The 25,140-nt window shown below is 42.7% G+C and overlaps 1 long non-coding RNA gene across 1 annotated transcript in view; it reads left to right on the top strand.

Annotated features, from left to right (window-relative positions):
* The first annotated feature begins 228 nt into the window (after positions 1-228).
* Positions 229-25,140, top strand: part of LOC148224130 (uncharacterized) — a 46,981-nt gene continuing 22,069 nt past the window's right edge. The window contains exons 1-2 of the long non-coding RNA XR_015802830.1: positions 229-301; positions 20,599-20,685. This is a non-coding gene — a long non-coding RNA (uncharacterized LOC148224130). The remainder of the gene's footprint in view (positions 302-20,598; positions 20,686-25,140) is intronic.

Below are 25,140 nucleotides of genomic sequence, written 5' to 3'. Positions count from 1 at the left end.
CTGGAGAGAACCTGGCAGAACTCACCACACCTTGTAGCTGACACCTTCCTGTGGCAGGGCCAGCTAAAGGACAAGGACCCAGTTCTTCAGACAGGTCTGGTGGTTCTGAGCACTGCAGTGTTTTGAAATCACTTTGCCAGCTGTGGTGAGTCCCACAAATCTGAAATTACTTTTCCTCTTTATTTCCTAGAATATACTACAGGTTTCCTCTCTTTGTTTCCTTGGACCTTTCAAGAGTTCCATCCTGACCACACTTGTGTTGTACTATGGAGTGCCTAGAAAATACAGAAGCCCTAAGTAGGTAGGGAAATTTTCTTATTTTTTATCAGGTTTGTTCTCCAGTGATAGAGTTTGGTATATTTCCCACTTTGCATTTATTTCCAGGAGAACTCCACACCAACTAAAACATCAATCTATTTAAAACACAGCTAATGAGCTTTCTTTGTTCTCTGTCTCATGCTGGAAAATCCCACCTGATCCCTAATTAACAAATTGATTTATTAAAAGTATAACTAATGGCCTCCCTTTGTTCTTTTCTTCTAGCTGCAGAACCCCACCTGATCCCAAATTATCATATTGATTTATTTAAAATTAAAATATATGCATTGCATAGTTTCTTTGTCATGCCTGCCTCAGACATATGTTCCAATTAAGTGCTGATTTTACCCCCCACAGATCAAATACTTTCAGAGACAAGCAGTTGTTTAAAATGCCACATTGTCCCCCACCCAGTGTTCAAATATTTGAGTGTTCTTGCTGTTGAGGTCAATAGGAAGTCACTTGGTAGCATCTTGGAGGATCAGCCTTGCAGATCCTTTCCAAGAAATCACCCTCCCACTGGTGTGAGTGCATCTTTGCAGGTGACTGTTCACAAGTCTCGTGCATCCAGTGTTTTTGCTAGATAATGAATTCTGCTCCAAAGCACTGCCAGTCTCCAGGGGTATTCCTGAACAAGCAGCCAGAACAGGGGGAGCAGAGCAGGACTTGCATGCCAGGCTGATTCGCCTGTTTTTAGCAGCTTGTGGCAAATTCAGCCCGGTTTGGAAGCGTGTGTATGGATAGCAAGAGCTCAGAAACACCACCCATGACCAAGATCTGTCCTTGGGCTTGCAGTGAGGTGAATAAATCTGCAGGCAGCACGAGGCCATCACATCCTGGTATGTAAACACCGAGGCATGCTTGGCCCTCTTGCCTGCAGTGCTGCACAAAAACAAGCAGTGGGTCACTCACAAACAAAGCCCTCAGAGAGAGGAACTGAGAAATAAGAGGCTGGTTTGGATGAAGCAAGGGAGAATGACACGGTCTCTGGCAGCAAAGACGTGTGCTAACAGGTTATGTGAGATTTTTCCATCAAAAGGAACAGCAGAGAAATATCCCAGTCCCTGTGCCAGCCAGGACAGGCAGCAGGACCCATCCCATGCTGGTAAACCACCCCAACACACTTCCCCTTTTCCCTCTGAGCTGTCCCTGAGCTGTCCCTCACTGTTCCTCTGCTCAATAAAAAGACAACCAGACTGAATTCCAAAGGAAGGAAAGTACCCAGAGGCTGCTTGGCTGCCCTGCTCCCAGGACCAGCACAGTAACCCTGCAAGGGGAACCTGGAAACCCAACAAGCTCTTGAAGCTCTCTCTGAGCAGTGCAGTGCAGACCCACCACACCAGGGCTGTGCAAAGCCTGGAAAGGGACCTGAATGAGACCCAGAACATCTGCAAAGAGAAATTTGAAGCGCTGCTTGCAACAAAGAACCCAAGGTGTCAGCCTGCCCTACAGGAATGCTCTTGAACTTTGGGATGTAGGCTGATGTTGAAGTGCTCTCGTGTTCCCAAGGAGGGCTGGTGATCTCTCTAGGGCAGCACGAGTCTGCTTTTGTCTTCCAGGCCCTCACTCAGGTTCCCAGAAGGCTACAACATGTCTGGCTCCATGGCTTAATTGAGTGGTAAGCCCTTTATTTCTCTTGGCCAAAATCTTCTCTGGCCACCATCCTAACAGTCAGAGGTCTTATTTAATGCTATCCATTTTCTACATATCTCCCTTTCAGCCTCCTAGAGCCTCACAGGTTTATTTCTTTAACATGTAGTCCTGTGTGCAGTCGTGTCTGTGAACAAAAGTACAGCTACATACATCAGGCAGAAAAATGCCCCAGTCTAAAAATAAATTATTGAAAGGGAAAAAAGGAGCTAAATAGCTTGTTTTAAATCTGCCATGTTTCTTAGCACAGTTTGGAGCAGATAAGGCACTTCATTCTAATTCCAAGCATGAGAAGAGTGGCATCCAGATGCTTATCCTTTAAAATGTATTTTTCCTGCTCCCTCCCTACAAAGAGTGTGCACACGTCATAGATCAGATAGGAGAGAAATGGGAAGTTCCTCTTTTCGTACGGGAATTTAGACACCTCAATTCCCATCACATCTGTCTTACAACACAGGGCTTTGCCTCCCTGCAAGGCTCCTGGCCAGCCATCCTGGCAGGAAACTTTTTTTTTTTTCCCCATGTTGTTATCCCATAGTGAGCCAACTGGGAGACCTGGGAGCCCCGGATCCACGGCTTCCTTGCCTCAGGGCTTCAAACCCACAGCTTGTACCAGGCTGTGGGCTGGGCTAGGATGGGGCTTTTTTTTCCCAGCTCCATCATGAGTGGTGCCATTGTGCTGAAAGAAATGATTAGAGCTGGAAGGGGAAAGTAATCATGGGTGATGAGGGATGCTGTCTGGGAAAGGAGGTGCAGGAGACACCTTGTTTTGGTTTCTTCCCTCAGACTGTTTCCATATTTTGTCTGAAGATGTTTGCATTTGAAACTCATAATTATTTTCTGGAGAAGGGATCTTTCCTCTCCAGGGAGATAGAGTCAGAATTCCCAGATTCCCTTCTGTAAGACCCCTCTTCCTTCCTCTAGAGCCCAAAAACCTCAGAAAGAAGATCACAGGTGCCACCAACAAAGACTACCTGTGTGTGTCCAAGAACCTTCTTGGGTGTTTGAATTCCCACTCCAACCCCTGGGTGTGAGATACTTGTCTGTCATTGTGCCTAACAAAGGATAGGTTACTGTTCATTAAAAAGAAAAAATTCCAAAAGTATGAAAGTGACCTTTTTAATGAAAATTTGTTTCATTGCTCATCCCTTCTTACCTTCCATGGCTGTATTTATCTCACAGAAGTGAATTACACAGAAAATGCTAAAGGAAATGCATGACTGCCAAGTCAGTTACTCCACATATTATCTTCTTAATCTTAATTGACATTTCCTTGTTTGTCTTTTATATTTTTCCTGCAGATTTGAGTAGCCCTTTTTTCTCAATTCCAGGTGATGAGTCCAGGGAAAGGCACTGTCTCTTATCCAGCAAACCACAATCTTAGTGGAAGATTGCTTGGAGAGTATTTGGTACTATAATATCAGAGAGAAAGTATCCAAATGAAACCATAAGTAATAACCAGTAGCTTTAAAGTCATGAAACCTTGAATTTCCTCTCACCTTTGTTTCTGGCAGCTCAGCTCCAGGAGTGTGATGCCTTTATCAGATATCAGTTCTTTAAGACCAACCTTTGTTTCCAGTCGTGGTCAGTCTTTGATGTACAGCAGGAATTTGTATCCCTCCCCTCTTGGCAGTTATCTGTGTGATAATGCAAATCTCATGGACAAAACCTCTACCAAGATTTTCACAAGAAATACAACATTTTTTCTCGTTGGGTCAACCTCCTTAGAAATCAAAGAAAACCCATTTTTCAGCCAGTTTATTTAGCCCCAACAGTCCTGCCACTGTGATATAGGAAATTCTCAATTGCATTCCCATCACTCAAAGCTTACTCGCTGTGAGACTTCAATTCCAGAAACTGAAATTTCCCAAAAGCCTGGAGACATTTGGAACAAGGAGTTCACCTGTGCTGAACGAATCCTTTATGTTACCACATCAGCAGTGATGAAAGCACGTAGGCAAAGCAGTATTTAGCAAATTACTGTTGTACAGATTACCTGGTTTGGTTCCCCCATGTTTGAGCAGGCAGCAGGTTCTCCTTGTCTCTGGAAGAACCCAAAAGGAAAGGCTGCTAATACTTTCTTTGAGCTCAGTGGAAATTTTTGGAGCATGAGGTATGCTCTCGTGTGCAGTCATTTAACACTGTTCCAAACTGCTGCACCTGAGTGCCATGGGTGAAAATAAATTTCACACACCTACTTTGTGCATCTTCCAAGCCCACAAAAATGCCAGCTTCTTTTAATAAACTGATGATACTTGGGAGCAGGTGTTTCAAAGCTGAGAAAGCTACCTTTGGGAAACAAACCACAAGATTTACTTGGGAAGAGTTTCCTTGGATGGAACCTTTGTGATCTCTGTTCAAGGCTTGTCTTCCAAGTCACCTTTCTCTTTCACATGTATTTTTTTCTGCTGCACAGGTGCCTGTGTGAGCTCTGTTGCTGTGGTATTGGAATGCTTAACCCTATTTTTATGTGATCTCATTATTTTCCAAGTGAGGAAACAGACCACAGTAGTCTGAATTTTGCCCATAGTTGGTCAGGAGATGTGGGGTGCAGACTAGAAATGGGCTTTTAATTTCCAGCAAAACACCTTTTTGTAACATAAAGGAAATGGAAAAGAGGAATCTCTGCTGTTACCACTTAACTTAGAGATACTAGGAAATTTGAAAGCAGTTAAACATGCAAGCAGAAATGTTTATTTTCCATTCCTTTGGGACTGCAGACACACAAGATGCCTGCATTCCATTGTTCCTTTGGAATCATGGTCATTCCATAGGTGTAACTACTTATCCTCCCACAGCTTTTGATGTCAGTAAAGTAGTTTAAGATCTTCAGATACTAATTGTTTTCAATCAAAACATAATGAATAAGTTTGTCTAGTGCAAAGCACGTCGAGTTTCATCAGGAAACAGGAAAACAGGAAAAACTGGCTTATTGGCATTAATGCACCAAATAGAAGCACATCCTAGTTTGTTTCAAAGTTTTGAGTTGCCATCTTGTATTTCTGTAGGAAAAAAAAAATAAAAGTGCAGAGCAGTAATTCCCAAGCTAACACCTCCCTGGTGGTGTCATGGCATCTTCTCTAAAGAATTAATAAATCTTTTTGGCCCTCTTGCAGATGGCTCAGCTTTGTCAGAGGGCGTTCCAGACCTATTTGTTGATGGTTCTTGACACTCAGGAAGCAAAGAAACTTTCCTCCCCAGCAAACATTGTAACTGGACCCAAGACAGCTATGCAGGGTTTTCCATGGGAGGATAGAGATCCCTCTTAGTGGGAGTGTCCCCAGGTATTCTACAGCAAGGAAGTCACCAGAGAACCATGGGGATGTTGCTGGTGGCAGATGTGCTCTGACACTGCTCAACAGCAAGAGAAAAATGTGGCACGGTCTGCCAAAGAGCTGCTCTAGATCGTCAAGGAGCAGGAGGGGAACCCCTGCTCTATCAGCAGGAAAAGGCATTTCTTCACAATCAGAGGGTAGAAACAAGTCCCATTCTGTTCTCTTCCCGTGTTTTGAGCAGAGCATTGACAAAGGAGTGGATTTGCCCCAGAGCAGTTAAAACCAAAAACCCCAGAGCTCTGCTCCACAGGCGTTTTCCTGGCGTTCTCTGACAGGAAGATTGACTGATAATATCACCATAACAGCTGTTATCTCAAATGTCTGCCTCCAGGCAAATTAAAAGTAAAGAAAAGCCAAAACACTCGAAGAGATGAATATAAGGAGGCATTTGCCAGCAATTTGCTGGCCCTGGATCGCTTGCTGTCAGGGCTAAAACGAAGTGTGTTTGCTTTATAAGAAAATTACAGAGCTGTCATCCCTGCAGCTCATACACACGGAGCAATGGAGAGCAGCACCACTGCCAGGACTCAAGGCAAAGGGATTGTTTTTTTCAGCCAGAATCCCAAACAGCCTTTCTCAAGGATGTTCCTGAGCCTTGCTGCCAGGGAGCAGCAGGAGCAGGGCTGTCCCCAGATGAGGCCAAGGAAAAGGGACCCCCAAGCCAGGGACCAAGAGCACAGCTGCTGCAAACATGACAAGGGTGTGAAGTGAGCCCAGGGTCCACCCTGAGGACCAGCTGGAGATGGGCTCCAGCCATCACCTCTGGACTCTCAAGCAAGGATTATTTTTCTGATGCTTTGTGGGAAGAATGATTCTTCTGAAAGGGACCAACAAGGCTCTGATGTGGCACATCACCTTGGGGTAGTGGGTTTTTCACTCTGGTGAGATGAACTGAAGGCTGCACCTCTTTGATGCAGCCACAGATGCTTGAAATGCCCAGTCTGTAAAAGATCATTTCAATAAAGATCTCTGGGCCAAGCTGAAGTCAAAAGCCTCTGAGTGCTCTTGTCAGAGCTCTTATTGAGGGAATTAAAATGCCAATGGCAATATTTTAGCTATTAAAGATGGGGTAAGAGAGTAAGGGCTGTTGTTTTCAGTGTCTGAAGTACATACTGACCCCCACAAGAGAAGACCCACAAGAGAAGTTTATAGGAGGTTCCAATTCTGGACAATACCATATCTCAGTAAAACTCTGCCTTTATAAAAAAAATAACTCCCTTCTGGATTTTTATCCCTTTAAATTTTGTTCACATGTAACAAGCCTGGCTCTTGCATGCTTTTGACAATGCTGGAAGTAGAATTGCCACAGAAATCTGCAATATTTTAGTGGGAACGGGGTACTATTAACCATAAAGCTCATATTGAAAATCCATCTGCCTTCTGATTTGAGGCTAAGACAGGCCAAGAAAGCCCCATGGGCCTTAGGAGGAGAAATATCAGGGGAAGGGGAAGAGAAGGTCATCTTGGTTTTGTTGGAGAGGGAAAATGAAAGCTTTACAGGTATTTGGGGAATAGGAACTTCACCATTTCACTGATGTCAGATAACTGTCTGTAACTGGGATGTTTATTTTAATAGTCAAACCTTTAACATCACAGAGTGCTAACCGTGGCATAAAAGATATCCAGGAAAGGCTATGAATTTTCAAGATTTAAGATTGAAGTCAAGAAGCAGCAGTCTAGATAAAACAATGGTGAGGAAGTGAGCAAATCCTGGTTTGGCTCCTGCTTCTGACCCTGATTTTGAAAGTGTCACTTTTATTCTTTGTATCTGTTTCTCAAGCCTTTAGCATCTGTTTTGCATTTGTAGCAGAGCTTCCCACTCAGGGTGCACCTCCTTGAGCATTTCCATCCTGGTTGATGGTTCAGATCAGGAGTGAGCTTTGGAAGTGACCCTGGCACCCCTCCTGCTCACAGTGCCTGGGCTCACAGGAAAGCAGGGCACAGCCTTGTCCCACCACCCCCGGCTTTGGGCATCTCCATGGGGACACAAACAGGCAAGGTGGAGCTGGAGAATTTGAGTAAATTCCCAGAGAGAGCCCAGCACAGCCTGGTGCCACACTCCTAAATGTCTCTTTGTGTCACTGAGGTCTTTCCAAGAACTGGAGTGGTTTGAAATGGCAACTGAGGGACCTGCCCTGGGAGCCACCTGTGCAGTGTCACCTCATCTCAGCCCTTGCTGTGACTGCTCCCTTGGGTCTTGCCACGAAGGAACACTGGTGAATGGCACTTCCAGGAATGACAGTTCCCAAATAAAAAGCCCTTTCTCTACTCCAGAAGTTAAAATTCTTTGTTGTAATTCCTGGAACGTGATCCAGTCTAAAAATGCTGACCATACTTACAATGATATGAAAACAATCATGGTGAGAGGTTTTTGGGTTTTTTTAACGTGGCAAAGCTTGAAATTCAGGAGTGTGGAATTCTGGACATTACCAGCATTTTGTCAAAGTGCCTTGCCATACTTTCTTGCAGAAGTGTTTGTGAAACTTTAGGCAAATCTAGGCCACTTGACTCTTTTGGTTGGAAGTACAAAACTCTGTGGTTCTTGCTTTTCATCAGCCAAAATTAAGGGAACAATTGTACTGGGGTCCCTTTAAGTGTCAGGAATAGCACTTTACTGAGTAAGGTTGAAGTGAGGTTTAAATAGAACTGGAAAAAATTCTGCTCATGGGTTTTTATGACTTCTGAAATGTATACAGATTCAGTCTGCATATCTGTGCTGTATTCTGTGATAAATATTTGAACTGCTGGGTCTGCAACATGAATGAATTGAGAATTTTAAAATGTACATTGCTGAATATTATGGGAAGCACATACCATAGTTTTGCTCTAACTCTGTCCTTGCTATTTTCATTAGAAGCCTTGCATAATATTGGAAATGCTATCAAGCTTCATGTCTCAAAATTACAAGCAAGATGCTCTTCCATGTTCAAGTAATTTGGGAACAAAGGCATTGGCATAATTCATTATAGTATATATAAAATGGTGACAGAGAGAGTAAAAGAAAGCTTTGCTGTATTATCTTCTGGATTTTTTTAGTGCACATCACCTGTCCAGAGCTGTGAGGACTTGTACAGCTTGTAATGGATGGATCAAACTCTCTGCAGGGCTAAGAGATCATGGCTGCATTGCAGTCTATGAATCTGGGCCAGTCCTCACTACTTTTTTCTCTGAAATGATGCAAGGAGTGCAAGGAACTCAAAGTTGCCTTTATAAAATTTTTTTTTTTTCAGAAATAATAATATTCACTAATCAACAACAGCCAGCCCCCATTTTGTCTGCCCGCAAGCCCTTGCCCTTACCATCTCTGTGAGACTGTAAATTGATCTTTGTAACATGTCCAGAAGATTAAAAATAATCCAGACTCTCACAGAACACAGAAACACGTTGCTCTTTCCAGAATTGAGGGGTCCTCAGGGAGGTGCTGCTTTAAAGTTAAACCAAGATAACTTTAGCATGAGTGTCGCAGCAATCTGAACTGTGCTGTGTCCAGGAGGTGATTCCTTGGGAATCACTTTCCTGAAGTTTCATAGGTATTGCCAAAGAGAGGGTTTTTTAACAGAACAAAGTAGATTTTTCTTTGCATTGAAGTATTCCCAGGAACGTGTTGGGTAGAATGAGTAGAGGCCACATGAGCTGCAGAAGCAGAAATTTCATTTAATATTGGGTTTGCATGGCACAGTGTAATACTTCCTTGTTCTCCAGGGACCTGTAAATACCACTAATAGTTCATGTGCCAGAACATTGATGCTGACTGCATTTTCAGGTCTGATGTTTAATTTCTGCCTCTTCAGCCAAGGCAGATCAATGTTCAGCAAGTGATTTACAGGTGTGCCAGCCACACCAGGGTGCTCTGGGAACTCAAACAGCACTGAAGAGCCAACCTGCAGGGTGCCACAGCATCTGCAGCTGCCTCAGGTGAGCATCGTTGGCTCAGCTTTTCTCACCAGCAAAGGGGCAGTCACTGAGCACAGAGAAGCTGCCTTTTGGCACCTGAAACTTTTGTGCTGCCCTTGGGGGTACTGCAGCTCTGGGTCATGCTGCACAGTGCAGAAAAGTTTGTGCAAAGGCCCTGGGGTTGGTTGTCTTCAGGAGAAAGAAGGGTGACAGGGTTGCAAAGACATTCAGAGCTTCTTCACACTTCTGTCACAGCAGCTTTTGGGGTCTGAATAGCTTTTTTTGCTGCCTTTGAACCCAGTTTCTGTCCTTAAAAGAGCAGCAGATATCAATCTTTCAATGAAATAAGCAAGAATCTGAAGCACTGCTTCTGGGTTAAAGGAAAAGGTTTGATTTTATTAGAAAACTTTGCCCCTTCTCTGAAAACTGTTTCCAAAAACATTCATGCCCAAATCCAGCTAGCACAATCATCCCTTTGCACTGCAAGCCCTTAGACACTGTTTTCCTTCTTCCAGATGACTTTCGTAGCCCACCTGGGAAATAAATTACTGGGCAGTGCTAGAGTTAGTAAACCTACATACACTCATAAAAGTTCAAACCAAAGTGTGATCATAAAGTACTTATGGGTCAGTAATCACACCCTTAATTTTCAGAAATAGAGTAGATGGTATTATCTGGAGAAAAAAGGTCCTTCCTTTTTCTTTCTAAATATCCTGTCATAAACCAGTAATAAGTATAAAAATTAGGACCTGGCTGAATATTTGCTGAAGCCAATCGAAAGTCTTTACTTTATTCCAGGGCACTTTGGTGGGAGCCCTTCAAACCTTTTGATTCAGAACAGCACCTATGTCATAAGCACTTCATAAAGTCCCAATTAAATTGCCCCATTCTGTGGGACACAGCTACAGCCTTGAAGGTAATAATTTTTTAAATGCTTTACAGAATAAGGATGCACTTTGAGCCAAGCATGGGCTAAAATCTACGTCAAACAACCTTTATATTTAGCAGTTTGCCACACAGATCTTTTGCTATTTAAGCTGTGGTATTGGTTTGAGCTTTGGAAAACAGGGTCTTCTAGCATGTTCTTCCAAAAATGATATCCAAGAACGCTGGCTGGAGGCAGTGTGGGGGATTTTTTTCAAAAGCAGGCTTTTGTAGAAGGTGATATAGTTTTTATTTCTCCTGGTGTGCTCTCAGGTCGTGCTGCTGCTGTGGTGTGTCTGAGTCCCTAGATATGAAAAGGTTCAGAGAACGGTGACACCAAGGCAAGGCACAGAGCTGCACTCTGCTCCTGACAGCTTCTCTTTGCAGCACAGCGTGTTCCAGGGTCTGTGCACTCCCAGTCCACCTGCAGCAGCCAGGGCCAGCCAAAGCAGGCTCTGGTAGCCTGGCTTTCCTGCTGGGAGCCTCTCACAGCACGAGCAGCCTCCTTCCCAGCAGATCACAGGTGCTCCCCACATGGTGTGAGCAGGTGAGAGCACCACTTTGCCAAACCATGATGGAGTTTGGTAGCTAAAACGCAAAATCTGTGTTTGGCCTGAGATCTGACTCTGGCTCTCTGCTCCATCCTCTGCTCTGAGCCAAATCAAACTGCAGCACGTCATGAAAACCAAACAGCGCCGTGCTCTGATGGTGTAAGATCTGCATCCAGCTCCAAACTCCGAGGAGGAGCCTCCTCCCTGTGTGTGTCACACTGGTGCCAATGCCTCACATGTCAGGGAGGAGTGGTAGCACCCTGAGAAAAATTCAAACCCCTGACAGCCTGCCCCTGAAACTCCATGGGGAAGGCACTAAAATGCTATGAAGGACTGGAGGTGCAATGGAATTGCTGCTTCATGTAGCCTAAAAAAAAAAAAAAAAACAAGCACCAAATCGTTAAAGAAACACATGAGCAAGATTTATGAGTGGTTCAAGTTCTGGGGCAAAGCACCCTCCTGCCTTTTTGGCTCCTAAAATCTCTTATTATTAGTTTAAGAGCTGCCAGGCAGACAGAGTAATTCATCCAGCCCACCTGTGCGTTTTTTATTAGGGGGGAGAATGCAAAGGATGTGTTCTATATTCTTCAGGAAGTGCTCCTCACCATGGAGGCAGCTCTGCTGCTCCCTCATGAGCACTCTCAGGACATCTGTGATGTGCCAGCTCACCCATCCCACTGCCCAAGCAATCCTGCTCTCACATTCTCTCTTGTGCTCTTGTTTTTGTTGTTTTTTTTAATAGTGAAGGATTAGAATTTTTCTTCTCACGTATTTGGCACTTCTGGCAGAGACTTTGACATGGAAAAAGGCTCATCTTTCAAATGCCTGTGGCACTCTCTGTGAAAGGTGATTTTTAAAAATCCATTTTATTTTGCTTCCTGGCAGTGATATCAAAGGAACAATCAGTGCCTAAGTTGGAGCCAACAATTTATTTCCATTATCATAAACAGAAAACAATGGCATGCTGCCTTATTAGTTATTCACTTTCCAAGTCAACAGACTGGGAGGGTTGGGAGGAGATCTAACCAGAGATATACTTTGATATTTTCAGTTTGGAGAATTGCTCTCCTGCTCAAAATGCTGAGTGATGCCAGAAGGGAGGGAAGGAAGGGCAGAGGGGAGGGAGAGAATCCCTGAGAACACAGAGGGGCAGCTACTGGAAGGGCTGGATGTTTGTGGCATGTTTGTGGCTGTCTCTAAGAGAGCATTACAGGGTGACTGTGGTCCTTGGCAGTCCCACAGCAGAGGTGACACAAAGAGCAGCAGATGGGCTGACTGCAGTGCAGTTCCTTTGATTTATAGCCCTGGAGGATCAAGCCCAGTGCACACTCCAGGTCTGCTACTGTGCTGCAGAACAGCCACTTCTTGTGGGGCTTGCAGGGTGAGCTGAAGGAGCCAACCCAAGCCAGATGTGCACAGCAGCCCTGGTGCTCATCCTTCCCTCCCAGGAGCAAGCCCAAAGTCTTCCAGCACTGTCACATCAACTGTGCTTTGTAGGGGATGCTGCTGGGAGTTATGAGTAGCAGTGTTTGTCACTGTGCTTTGCTGTTTCAGCACTGGGCTCACATATGTAGAACAGTTTTGTTATACATGCCTAATGGTACGGAGTATTTATGGAAAATTCTCTCCTGTAGGTGGGGATAAACATGAAAATAAATATCTGCTATTTTTCTGAGTTGAAAACGGTGATCAACTTCTTTCTCAGTGTCATGATGCCAACAAAACCTAAAAAAAAGTCGCAGAGTCTTCATTACCTTGAATCCATTTCACCAGCATCTCTGAAACAATCAGAATGTCTGCAGTATTTAATAAAGTAGAAAGCCTAAATGTGGGGCAAAGCAATTGATCATTGCATGCTTATTAATCCTGTCTCTCATGGACAAGCCACCCTGGCTTTTTTTGGATTCTTTTCTGACCAAAATGCAAACACATTAAACCCATTTCTGCTTTTCTCACAGAACTGATGCTGTAAACTGTCCAAGTGGTTTGTAACCAAAACAGTAACCAAATTAACAGAGATCACAGGAACTGAAGTGGATTGTTTGCTCTAGAGGAGAACTGCCTCTGCTTTGTGGGAGATACCTACCTGCTCCCTACCTGTGCATCTTTATTTTAAGAGAATTTCTGACAGGAGTCTTTAAAAACTTAAGAAGATTGCAGATTTCTCCAAAGCCAAAGAAAACTTGCCTTTCTCAGTAAAAGCAAGATGACTTGAAACCTGTTTTAGTAAAGATTTTTCATTGTGATCATAAACAATTCTATTTCAGGTGACCAAATACAGCATAGAAAAACGAAAGGACTTGTTAGGAAGCAATGTCTCCTCTGAGCAAAAATGTTCAGTAATGGTTTGGTGGTTGTTGTTGGTAGCCAGACCCATCATTATCATGGAGGTGATACTGCACAGAATATCAGTTAGGAGTTCACTGGGCCACAAGAATCTGTGGTAATGATAATTTTCAGACAGCAACGTCAGCTTACTGGAGCCAGGCTGCAGAGAGTTTCCTGAACTGTCACTTTGCAGAAATACCCACATGGAATGCCCAGCAGTGGCAGCCTGTTGCTTGCAGAGGTCAATTTTCAGTGCAGAATGGCACTCTCAGATCCTGCTTGAGCAGTTTCCTCTCCTTTGAACCCTCTTTCTGATTGCCAGATGCTCAGACACAGTCTGGCCCTCATTCTTCCAGTCCTCCCATAAATGGAAGCAAATTTCCAGCAAAAGCTTCCTTGGGGGCATAAGGAAATTGGAGAAAGAATAGACCTGGAGTCCTCTCGTGTAGCTAAATTCCTCCAGTCAGACACTGCAGCCAAATTCTCTTTCCTGTGCTCAGTTTCAACACGATCAGCCTTTTCCCTAGCCTAGAAATTCCTGCTCCTTGCTTTATTCCAGGGCATCTCCCTTCAGTGGAGGCATGTGATACCTAGCCTTGATCCTTCTAACCACAATAAGCCAAAGCATCCCACAGAAAGGGCTGTGCTTCTTGCCCTTCTGCTTTTTTTTTTTTTTTTTTTTTTTTCCTGGAGAGTAATGGATGATGCTGGAATTCTTTCAGCAGACATTGGAGTTTATCCTCCCTCCTCCAAACCCTCCAGCATTGTCTCTCTCCCGTGCTCTTCATTTCACCCCATCAGCTCCACCTTTCTGCTGGCCCCTGCTCATTTCTCAAGCCAAGGCTCTGTATGTTGGTAGCCACAAAGGCCCAGACCTTGTGTTCCATCCAGCATGAAGGGATTTCATGGCTGGGGCCAGGCTGGATTGTGCCTCCTCTCTTGTTAAATGAGGCTGGGTGAGAGGCAGTAAACACTTCTGCTGAGGAAGCTGCAGCTGGAGCCACCACATGGCATAAAGGAGAACACACCTAAAAAAATAGGGCTGGTGTTTCCCAGGGCACAGCAGCCACCTCTGATTCATCTTCCTGCTTGTCCTCGCCATGAGTTCAGTAAATATCCTTATAATGGATGGGGTGCAAAGGCCTTTATGGATCTCTCACTGCCTTGCCTCTGACAGAGGTGAGGGCAGGGAAGGGAGCAATGTTGTTCCCTCCATCCCACCCGTGTGCAGGGCCAGGCAGCAAAGCCCTTGGGTGAGGTGCTCAGAGTCACACAGGGGATGTGCTGAGCAAAGAGGAGCAGACAACAGATATTGTGGATCTGTCATTTCTGCACATCCTTTTGCTGCAGAGGCAAATCCCATGAAACCCCACTGAAACAGGGGCAGACACATGGATAGATGACAGGGATAATGCCTGTTCTTTTTTAAGTCATGCAAGAATTCTCCAAAATCTGTCTTATCTAGCTGCTAACAGGCAAAGCTTCTCAAATCTGCAGTCAGTGTTATTTGGTCAGGGCACAGGGGTGAAAATCCCAGCAGTCAACAGAGATTCCTTGGAGTATCTTTAAGATTGTGGATCTTATAAAACAGTCCCCCCTCATTAAAAAAAAAGGAAAAAAAAGAAGAGAAGCACACAAACTTACCATTGTTGAGTGTTTCTTTAATAGAATCAGAAACAAATTTGTGACCTTGTGCCCCAGAGGTGGGAACACCATCTATAAACTTGCCCAGACATAGAAATGCATTCTGCCTGTCAGTAGGAGTTTGCCATTGAACATGTATATAAAAAAAGGCTGGTGTTACATTAGGCCAACATTTTTTAAATGCCACAGCTCACTTTATATGCCATGAACCTTGTTAATGCTGCTAACAAGAAAGTTAAAAACTCAAAGCTATAAAAATAGGAATGCCACTCCTAAGTAAATAAATATACATGAGAACCAAATATTCAGATACAAGCTCTGGAGTGGCTTGTGCACAGGGAGGGAGAAAGAAAAAAAAAAAAAAAACATTAACCTGAATTGTTTCTGATGCTATAAAAGCTCACTATAGTCAGCAAAATTGTCTCCAGTTGAGTCCTTGCCTCGATTTCACAAGGTTCTTGAGAATTCCACACTACAGCGTGGAGGAAATCAGGGAGGGTGGGCAGCAAGGAACATGCCAAGGACAATTCTGTCCAGAAGACTGGATGTGCTCAGAGAAGGTGGGATATTTCTATCTGACTCAAGAACAGACAACGTGGCAGCAGTGGGGAAAATGTTTCCATCAGAACAGGCCACCTACATATCCTGGCCTCTAATGTTGGCTCTGGATCCAAGTTAATAGACCCAGCTTGGGCCTGTAAAACCCAGACTGGGGTGCATCATGAATCTCGTTGACAGCCTGAACTCTATCCTGGCCCAGGAACTAGAAAATCCAAGGCTTATTTTTGTCATTTACCTCCTAACTGCATGTATTTGGAGTTGCTTATCAATGCAGACTTTTAACCCTGTAATGTAAGAATTGAGACCCACCCCTAAGGTTGGGCCCATCATACTTATGTGGACTCACTTCTACTGAGCATTGGCAATTAATTTTGTGTCTTCTATTCCTTGCTTTTGAAAAGAAACCTCTTTCTTTTCCTTTCTTTACCTCCTGGAAATTATGAATAGTATATCTTAAAATATTTACACACACAGTAGACTTCAGTTTACAGATTTTGGCAAGACAAAAGAATATATAACTTGTACACTTCTGTGTATGAATCTAGAGAAGGTTATAGAGTGAAGAAAAGTGGGAAAGAGAAAAAGCATTCTGTGAATGCTTTGGTTTTTCCTAAGGTTTCCCTGACCCAAACCCATCTGGTGCCAATGCTAACTAAAAGCAAGAGTCATCACACCAAAAGTCTGGTGGGTCTCAAATCTTGCATTATGGCCTGAAAAAAAGCTGCATTGATAAACCACTCAATGGCCAAAAGAGGACATTATTAAACCTCTGTGCATTTATTCACTTCCACAATGACAGAAAAACTACTCCTGCTTCTTGTGAGGGGGAAAAACCCCAAATCCTCCAAGGCTATGGTAAAATCTAAAACGTTTCAGAAGAGGATTGACTGTCTCCATATAGAGATTATGTGGACAATTATCAACCAATTATTAATTAAATTGATAAATGATTGAAATAAAATCTAAGCAGGAGGAAGGGTTGGTGTATTAGGACTAAGTTGTTGAGGAGTGAGAAATGTAGAACATCCAGCTGAGAAATCTGCTCATTGTATGGCTAATGAAAAAAACAGCAATTTTCTTTAGCTCTTCAGAATTTAAATCAAATTTGATGCAACTATTTAATGTAATTGAAGCAATGACTCCCTTATCTACAAGACTCAATGTAGCCTGTTCACAGGAGAAAAATTAGTGGGATTTTAGCAGAAATATTTCATTTTCAAGGCTACTGGTTACAACTTGGTGAAAAGTTTTCCCTTCCACCCCTTTAGTCTCAATACTGGTTGTGATTTATTAAGATGTATTTCAGGATAACATGCTGAGATGATAATTTTTGTTGGAAGGCCACACTCAAAATTGCACTGAAATTGGATGCAACATGGGAACCATCATAATCAAGAATTCACCACTGAGGCCTAGGAACAATTTTGTGGAGAGTCATGTTGCATCTTGTCTAGGGCTTTCACAAATTAAAAATCCATTTTTATATGAATTTTAAATCAAAGCATGGCAGTCCTGTGCTTTGATTCAAAGCACTTACATTTTTCTCTCTGCCTCAAACATGGACTGTGTTCAGAGTTCTTATTTGAGTGAACCCAGAGTAAGTCATGGGAAAGATGTTTTCTTCAGCAGTCAAAAAAACTCTCTATTCATGCTGCTAGATTTCTAACACAAGCAGCTGAGTAAGACTAGGATGGCAAACTGCTGAATTGTTTTTATTGTTTTATTTATAAGCCAGCCAAGGCAGATGTGAAACCTGAATTTTCCAATGGGATATACTGCCACAGGCAGATTTTTTCACCTAGATTCTTTCTTTCCTTTGCCTCAGGAGTTTTCCAGCTGGGTTAGGCAGGCCCCAGTGTTTCTGCATGATTGGGGTTTTCTGTCTGCAGATTGTTGCCTGTTCAGATTTCAGCACTGAGGCTTAAGTGCTGATGAAAAACTGTATAATGAGTACTGACTGCTGTTAAAAATCATAGGAAAAGAGAAAACCTAGGGAAGGAGCAAAACACCACTAACAAAGAATTTTATTCTAGTTGATTTTTATCTGAGGAACTCTAAAATAATTCTGTAATTTCCCAGCTAAATAATACCCCTGTTCCAGAAACAGGGTGGTTTGCAAGAAAATTCAGTAAGTGGGATTTTCTTGTGCATTACAGGAGGGCCTGGAGCCTGTGAAATTTCTTTGGTTATTGGGCCAAAGTACATAATTTCATTTGGAAATTCTCTCCAGTGGCACACTGCATGCTCTCCAGGTGCTGCTGTAACAATTCCATTAACTGCTAATTTGTAGTGCCCATGAGCCCAGAAGTAGCAGGGGAAAGGGCAGAGTCTGTAATTCTCTCTGGATTAGACGACTTTTTTTGGCATTTATGCATGTTACTGCTTGGATCCTACTCAGTCCTTACAGCCCTGTGGTTCCTGCAAACCTCTTTCTTCAATACAATTAAAGTGAGGATGGTGAAGAGCTTTTAGAAATATTAGTCAAAATTCACATCTACAAGCACCTTCAGTGTGGCTTATCCCCAGTAATGAATAAATTATTATTATGGAATCTCCAGAAATTTGGTCTCCTACCTTGATTCCTTCCTGTATTTCACCACTTACATTATGTAATGGCAAAATCTTTCTTCTCTATAATCTTCTGATTATAATTTAGGCAGCTCACCCTGAACACAGGGGTATCCCTTCTCAATGCCTTCTCCACTCTCAAACAATGCTGAAAAAATGTGAAGCACTTCTTGTCAACTTGAGAATTAGTCTTGGGACCAAATTCAAGTTCTGTAGGCAAAGGAACAATGAGAGAAGACAGATTTCTTCAAAGTCCTCTATCAACAGCAGGGTCCAGTGCAGAATTCAGCATTTAGGAAAGAAGTCATTTCTATACAGACTGAATCGAGAATCATTCATGAGTAGAAAAATAATAGGAAAAGCTGTTAAAGTTTGAGTTAATTTACTGACATGGCAATTTTTTTCCCCTGAGCTCCTGGGATTCAGCATCTTTATGGAATTTTTAGGGATTGGTGAAGAACACCAGTTCATGCTGAGCTTCTGATGCTGTGGATGTTTGGTTATTGGAATTCTGTGATACATTCTATTAGCAGCAATATGTGGGTGTGCAGAGCTGTTGTGTCCAGCAGAAGGGTTGACTGGGTAGAAGGAGAGGAAAACACAATCTTTTTGTGCCTCTGGCAAGTTTCCATGAGTGGCTCACCCTGGCTGGATGGGGTTTGCTATTTGTGGCTGCTGGAGAAACTCTGTGGCAGCCAGTTCAGCCTGTGAGTCTCACAGCAGTGCATGGAAAAGGAATTATCCTCATTTATTTCTGTCAGGGATTAGGGATGCCCATTCTCCCAAGGCTGAATTTGCTCTTCATTCTCATCTTCTTTTTTCCTTTCCTTGCTGAAAGATTCAGCATTGCCTATGGTACCCTTGCTCCCTGCATCCTTTGCTAGCCAAGATAGGGAATGGCAGAGCCCTGATTCCCTGATTCCAGCCTGAGGTCTTTCCTGACACACCCCAGTGGAAGGGGCAGTTTTTCAGTTGTCATTCAGCTACCCTTTAGTCTGTTTTCAAAAGGAAAAGGAGGAAAAATGAGAATTTCTGGTGAAAGGAGAACGATAATATATTCTTCATTACAATATTCTCAGAACTTTCTTCATCTTACCTTTGAGATGTCTGGAAATATCTCTGTGCCTCAGGACTGCCTGAGCAGCTCAGTGAGGTGTCTGCTCACTGTTCCATCTTGCATTGGAAGTATAAAACAAGTATAAAGCAGCACAACCTGCCAATCCCTCCTTGCACAGCTGCCTGCTTCTGGAATTTTGGCTGTCAATGTGTGCAGCATTCCCAACAGCTGCCAACTGGTGGTATTAGGATTGGAGGGAGGGCTGGCAGAAGGAATTATTTTAAAAAATAATTCAAAGCAATAATTCAGGGAGCTCCCACTGTCTCTGTCACAAAATCTGCTGCTCCAGCACAGGTCTTTGGGAATGATAGGAACCAGCCTTGGAAGAGCAAAGCTCAGCACTAACTTCCCAAGGGAAAAGCTGTTGGTGCTTTTGTAAAGCAATACCCTGTGCTCAGTCCATCCTCCTGGTGCTAACACTCACAGAAATATTGGGATAGACATACCATGGGCAGGGTCCTGTCCTAATGGTCTTGGAAATGTCCTCTGCCCTGTGGAAGCCTACAGGTGCTGGGTGTTGGTCAGTGCAGCTGAGGTCATATCACCTCTGAGGACAAGGGGCCAATTTTTCATTCATTATCTCTGAAAACCTACAGGGAAAAGACCAGAACCCACAAAAGGTGCAAAACTGAAGAAACTCTTCTGCTCTATCCCAAGCTTGTTACCAGCACTTTTCCTCTGACTGAAGATGGGAATGATGTTCTTGAAGGAAAAGTCATAACTTTTTTCCAAAATGAATTAAAGGGGCTTCTATCTTTTCTTAGTTGGGAGACAAACCTAACAATGAGAAGTTGGAGGTTTTGGGTGAGAACTCTGAAACTCTTGATTTTGAACTCTTTAAACTTCCAAATCCATCTCCTGAGGATCCAATAAACGAGTGGCAGTAAAAATTTCAGATCAAATAGATGCAATATGTGGTTAATTTGAAAACAAATCCTTGCACTTCAGATGCTGGACTGATTAAAACTGATATGATAACAGTGGTGAAGGAACCCCGGGTTCATTTCAGCCAACACGTGGAAGGGTTTGGAAAGCATTAACTCATAGCTGGAGCCCCCAGGGAATATTGAGCCTTTCTGCCTCCACTGGTGCCATTTTTTAGCAGAAGAAACAGCTTAATTTGACTCTTATCTTCAGAGGCTTAAGCAGGAATTTGGTCTGAGAGGACTGTGCAGGTTTCCTTGCCAGTGTTACTTGCTGTGTTTTACGAGTCCATGCGATGATCTGGGTGTCTCCATGTGGGCTGTTTACAGCATGATCACAAAGATAAATGAAACATGGTTAAAGCTGTTAAATTCCACTGTCCCCTCATTGCACAGCAAGTCATGAACTCTACCAAAAAAAAAACCAAAAAAACAAAAAAACAAAAAAAAAAAAATTGGAAAGGAAAGTGATCTAAAGTGCATCTCTTCTGCTGAAAGCATATCATAATTTCAATGAAAACACTTTCTAGTATGAATTTTTGTGTGTTTATGAAAGCTGAACTGAAATTGTAAACACTTCTATAAATGCTGACAGAAAAAAAATCTCAATTCTGAAACCAAAAGAGATGTATTTATAAGGCCAAAAATTTTATTTCATTGAATTCAGAAATAATTTTAAAAAAAGGAAACCCACAAAAAAACCCACCTCAAAACCAAAATAAACCCAAGCAAACAAAAACAAAGCAAGACACTCCTCTAAACTTACTTTTTTATCTTTCTTCCAGTCTAGGGGAGGAAATTCTGCAAATCTACTCTGAACTCAGGAAAGGGAGGTACTGCCAAGCTTTCTGAGCTGAGGGAAGATACAAAAGGTAAAATACCTCCAGTGTGACATCCAGACCATGCTGTGCTCAATCATGCAACTTCTTTGGAAGATGCTGCTCTCATCCAAGTCACAGCAGTGGGACTGGATGCAGAACACTTCCACCAAAAGGCAGAATTTACAAAAAGCCAATACAGACAAGCATTAAAATTTTTTTAATGTCAAATTCTCTCTCTGTGTCAAAGCATTAATGGCTGGAGTGTTTCCTTCACATTGTCACTGAGCAAATACTTGTTTCTTCTGATGACTCACTCAGATTATTGCTTCAAGAACTGAGCAAAGGTGAAAGGATTTGTTCTGCCTTTTCTACTTCATCTGCTGAGTATGTTTGTTTCTAGAAAACTTGCTCATTGAGTAACATTTGCTCTACTTTATTACATTATTCTGCTTGTTTGACTCTTTTTTTTGCAGCTCAGTCCCCAGTATGAGATTAAAAGTTTTAAGTGACACATAATGCCCTGTTAAGTTGCAAAGTCCTGCAATAGCATCTGGAAATTATATCTGTCTCTCTAGGTGGATTCTTGGAAGTGAATTCACTAGAACTGTAATTCCCCCTTTACTTTCCTTCCCAGCCTTATCTCCTTTGAGACCTGACAGGCAAAAGTAAAGACAAGTTATGAGACAATTGATATAAAACCTGTGTACATGTAAATCTAAGTTACTGCACATAAAAGGAAGGAAAATCAAAATTAGAACAGTACTGGCAGCTATGTGATAGGAAACCTGGAAGGTTTTTGTTCCATCTTGCATTGGAAGTATAAAACAAGAAAATTGCAGGTAATGGGAATTTTGATCCAGGCAATGAAAAACAGAGATGTACAGGGGAGAGAAGAGTGAGACTGAAAAATTAGTGAATAATCCTATTTCTCTGAAAGGCATTAGCTGGATTAATATTACACAGACAACAGTTATTACAGTTTATAGAGGGCCAATCTGTGGACAAATGTTTCAAAAGGAGCTAAGGTTAGACAAAAGTCGTGCCTGAATCTTTGCATCAAAGTAACACAAAATAACAACTCAGACTTACTCATTAAAGTTTGCCAGTGTGTTTTTGTGGGTTGGGAATAATGTTTTCTGGGAGTTTTATCAGTTTAAAATATATGCAGCTGAAATTGCCTGGAGAAATACTGGTTGTAGATTACTGGTTATGAAAAGGTTTAATAATTCACATTCTTTATGTGATATATTATTGACTATACATTCAACCCACACCAAGGTGGAGCAGCTGATGTGGCTGGAAGCCACTTGGATCCCACCTCTGAAATGGAGGGAAGGATTTATATCTAATCCCCTCCATCTAAAACAGAAAATATTTGAGTTCAGGAGCTGGGGCAGCAGCGCTTTGGTTGTGGTGGAGGAAGCTGGGCCATTACAGTGCTCGAGGATTTTTATTATGGTGCTGCAGGGAGCAGTGCCAGGCTGGCTTTGACTTCTCACTTTATCTAAATTGTTCTGCAGTATCACAACCTGCACTGTCTTAGTGCAGGAGCAGTAAAATCCCAAACATGCAGACCTCAGTACAACACAGCCAAGCTCCGTGTAAAGGCTCTCAGTAAATCAGCCTGGCTGCAGCCAAACCACATGTAAAAAGCAAGCTGTGAAACAGCCTCAGCATGGCCAAACCACACGTAAAAGCACGCTGAAAGCCACCCTCCACACAGCCAAACCCCACACAAAGCCACGGAGCAGAACACTGGGGCTTTGGGTGTTTATTGGAACAACCCAGCCCTGCAGAGAATCCCACCACACCAGCCACCCTCTCTCCCACCTCGGGTTTGAGCAGGAATACAGACCCATCCCCAAGTCCTAAGTCATCAGGTAGGAAAGGTGGCTCCAGAGTTAAACATGCCATAGTGGATTTAGGATCAACCTGATCCACGTATGAAAGAGCTGAACATGCGAAAAGGATCGAGCCCAGAAAGAGCAAAAGACTAATTTTCCCTTGTCTGATTCAGACAGAACTGGTATTGCTGAGTGACTGCCACTAATACATCCTACTAATGTCCCTGGCCACTTAGAGGAAATCAGTCAAGGGCCAAAAAAACCCCATTTGGCTTCTGTGATTAATCTTTCCATCTAGAAATGAGCGAGATGCAATTAGTAATCCCAGTTTCACTTGTCCAGACTTCAAAAAGCCATTTTATTAGATGAGAGGGAGAATTATGAGAACTGAGCCTCCAGTTCAGCCATGTTTTGTTAACTTGCCATGCACTGAGCTTTTAAATGGCTTTTTGTTACACATTTCATGTATTATCATCCCTGCAGTTCTTTATTCATTAAATATTTGGGGGGGGGGGGGAGTTTACAGACATTTTCTCCCAGTGAGACAGTGAGACTCAAAGCACTCCACAGAGGAATTCAGGATCATTGTGTGCATTATACAGAGGCATGAAATGACCTGTCTGGTGTTGCTCAGGAGGTCAGCAACAGGCTTGGACGTGGAACCTGCATCTTCTGAGCCCACATTCCACCTACTGAACGCTGGTCCCAGTTATCTGCTGCAGAGAAAGGTCCCAAAAAAAGAGCTGCTGCTGTTTCTTGCTCCCTTGGCAGAAATCTGGCAAACAAACCCTGTCTGGGGCAGTGGTTTTCTTACATCAGTGCAATATCCAGTTTTCTGGGATCCAGCAGAGGATTGTGCTGGGAAAGGCTCTACAGGAGCTGGTAGCAACACATTTATGGGTGTGCTCAACCAGCAAGGGTTTGTTTGGCTTTTCACTGTTTTGTTTGAACATGTCCCTGTTTAATATGCCAGGAGGGAGTTTGGGAACTGAATTCTGTGGGATAATCCGGGATTCCTGGCCTTTGGCACACGGTGTGGTTCTTGAAATCAGGGTCACAGCTTCCCCCTGTGTGAAGCAAAAAGGCTTGACTGGCAGAGGTGGAGAAGTGGAGCATATGTATAAATTGAGGCTTTGCCTAGGGGAGAAAGCTTGGATTCAGTGTAAGAGGCTATTAATCTACTAAAACCACTTTTAGATTTAAAAATTAATTTATTTAATCAATAGACTTTTCATTTTCCATTTCCAGTCCCCTGGCTGAGCAATCAGTCAGGATATCAATGCCATAACTTATTTACACACTTTGCTAAATCCTCTAAATGCAAGATTTGACATCTCATTTTTCTCTTACTCATTCCAGGCTCCCCTTTGCAATCATTCCTGATTGAGCATTACCAGGAAATACAGAAATGTGGAGCCAGGCTGGTACTGGGCAGTACAAGCTAAGGTGCCTGGCTGCTTGCCCTGTTCTAGTCCCAGATGTGAGTTATGGTCAGCTGAAAAGAGGGTTCAAGAGCATGTCTTGAAGCATGTTTTGTTGTCACACCTTTTCCACTCCGATGGAGAAAGGACATGAATATGATAAATTCATCTCTGTCCATCTCTGACACAAGTTGGTACATTTGGCAGAAGCCTGAGAATATTATTATTATTATTATTATTATTATTATTATTATTGAAGAGTTGCTATTTAAAAGTAGAACAGAAATTCTCTGCAATATCTTAAAAGGCTTATTGACTCTATAAAGTATTTGTATTTATCATTAGCATGTGACACACTCATGCAAAATATTTTCTCAGAACAGTAAGAAATATTCAGAGTAATATATGAAATGAAACAGTCCTAGGTGTAAAAAGTGATCAGGAAAAGGTTAGTGACATTCTAATTATTTAGCACAGCAACAATTCTGAGTAGAGGGAAGAAACAGAGAGCAGGGCAACAAGGGAGGGAGGGGAGCTGTTATTGTATGGAATGGAAATCCTGGGTAAAATCCTGAAGGGAGTTTGCCATTATTTGAATTGAGATTTTTATTGTTTTAAGAACAGGAGGAAAAAAAGTGGAAAGGAAAAATGCACAAAAGTGCTTAAATGTGGAAGATTTGCTTTTGTTGTCTGGTGTTATATTCTGCACCAATATATATCTGTATGTGTGCTTTTACATCTCATTATCTGATGGTCTTTAAGAAAATACAAGAACTTAAGAACAAAAAGCCAAACAAAGCCCACACTTGCTCCTGCCAAATCTTATCTCTTCAATATAGAAGAATAATCATGAGCACGACCACCCTGTGGTTAAATATATTCCTTCTGTTTCTCAGATTAGACTTTATAATTAGCTTTTAACTATCTCCACCACCACCAAATCGACATAGATGAGTCTTTTCCTCTGCTGTGTGAAGCTGAAGGCTCTGCAGATCATAAGGTAGATTCCTATCACCCCCAACACTTGTCACTTCAGTACCCCATCACGTTGCTGTGGATAGAATTAGTTTTTTGCCACTTGCCATTCAGTGGGAAAATCTTCCCTGGACCTCAGCAAACGCCCCGAGGCTGGGCCTGATTTGGCAAGGTCAGACTGAAAACATCTCTCCACACTTACTTAAAGCAAGGCACAGCTCAAACCCTGCTTTGTCCAGCTGTCAGAGGCCTGAAGTGGGAAGTAG

Source organism: Sturnus vulgaris, chromosome 3, assembly GCF_052056855.1.
Source record: "Sturnus vulgaris isolate bStuVul1 chromosome 3, bStuVul1.hap1, whole genome shotgun sequence".
NCBI classification, from domain to species: domain Eukaryota; kingdom Metazoa; phylum Chordata; class Aves; order Passeriformes; family Sturnidae; genus Sturnus; species Sturnus vulgaris.
Note: the sequence above shows the minus strand (reverse complement) of the source record. Positions and strands in the feature narration are given on the sequence as shown.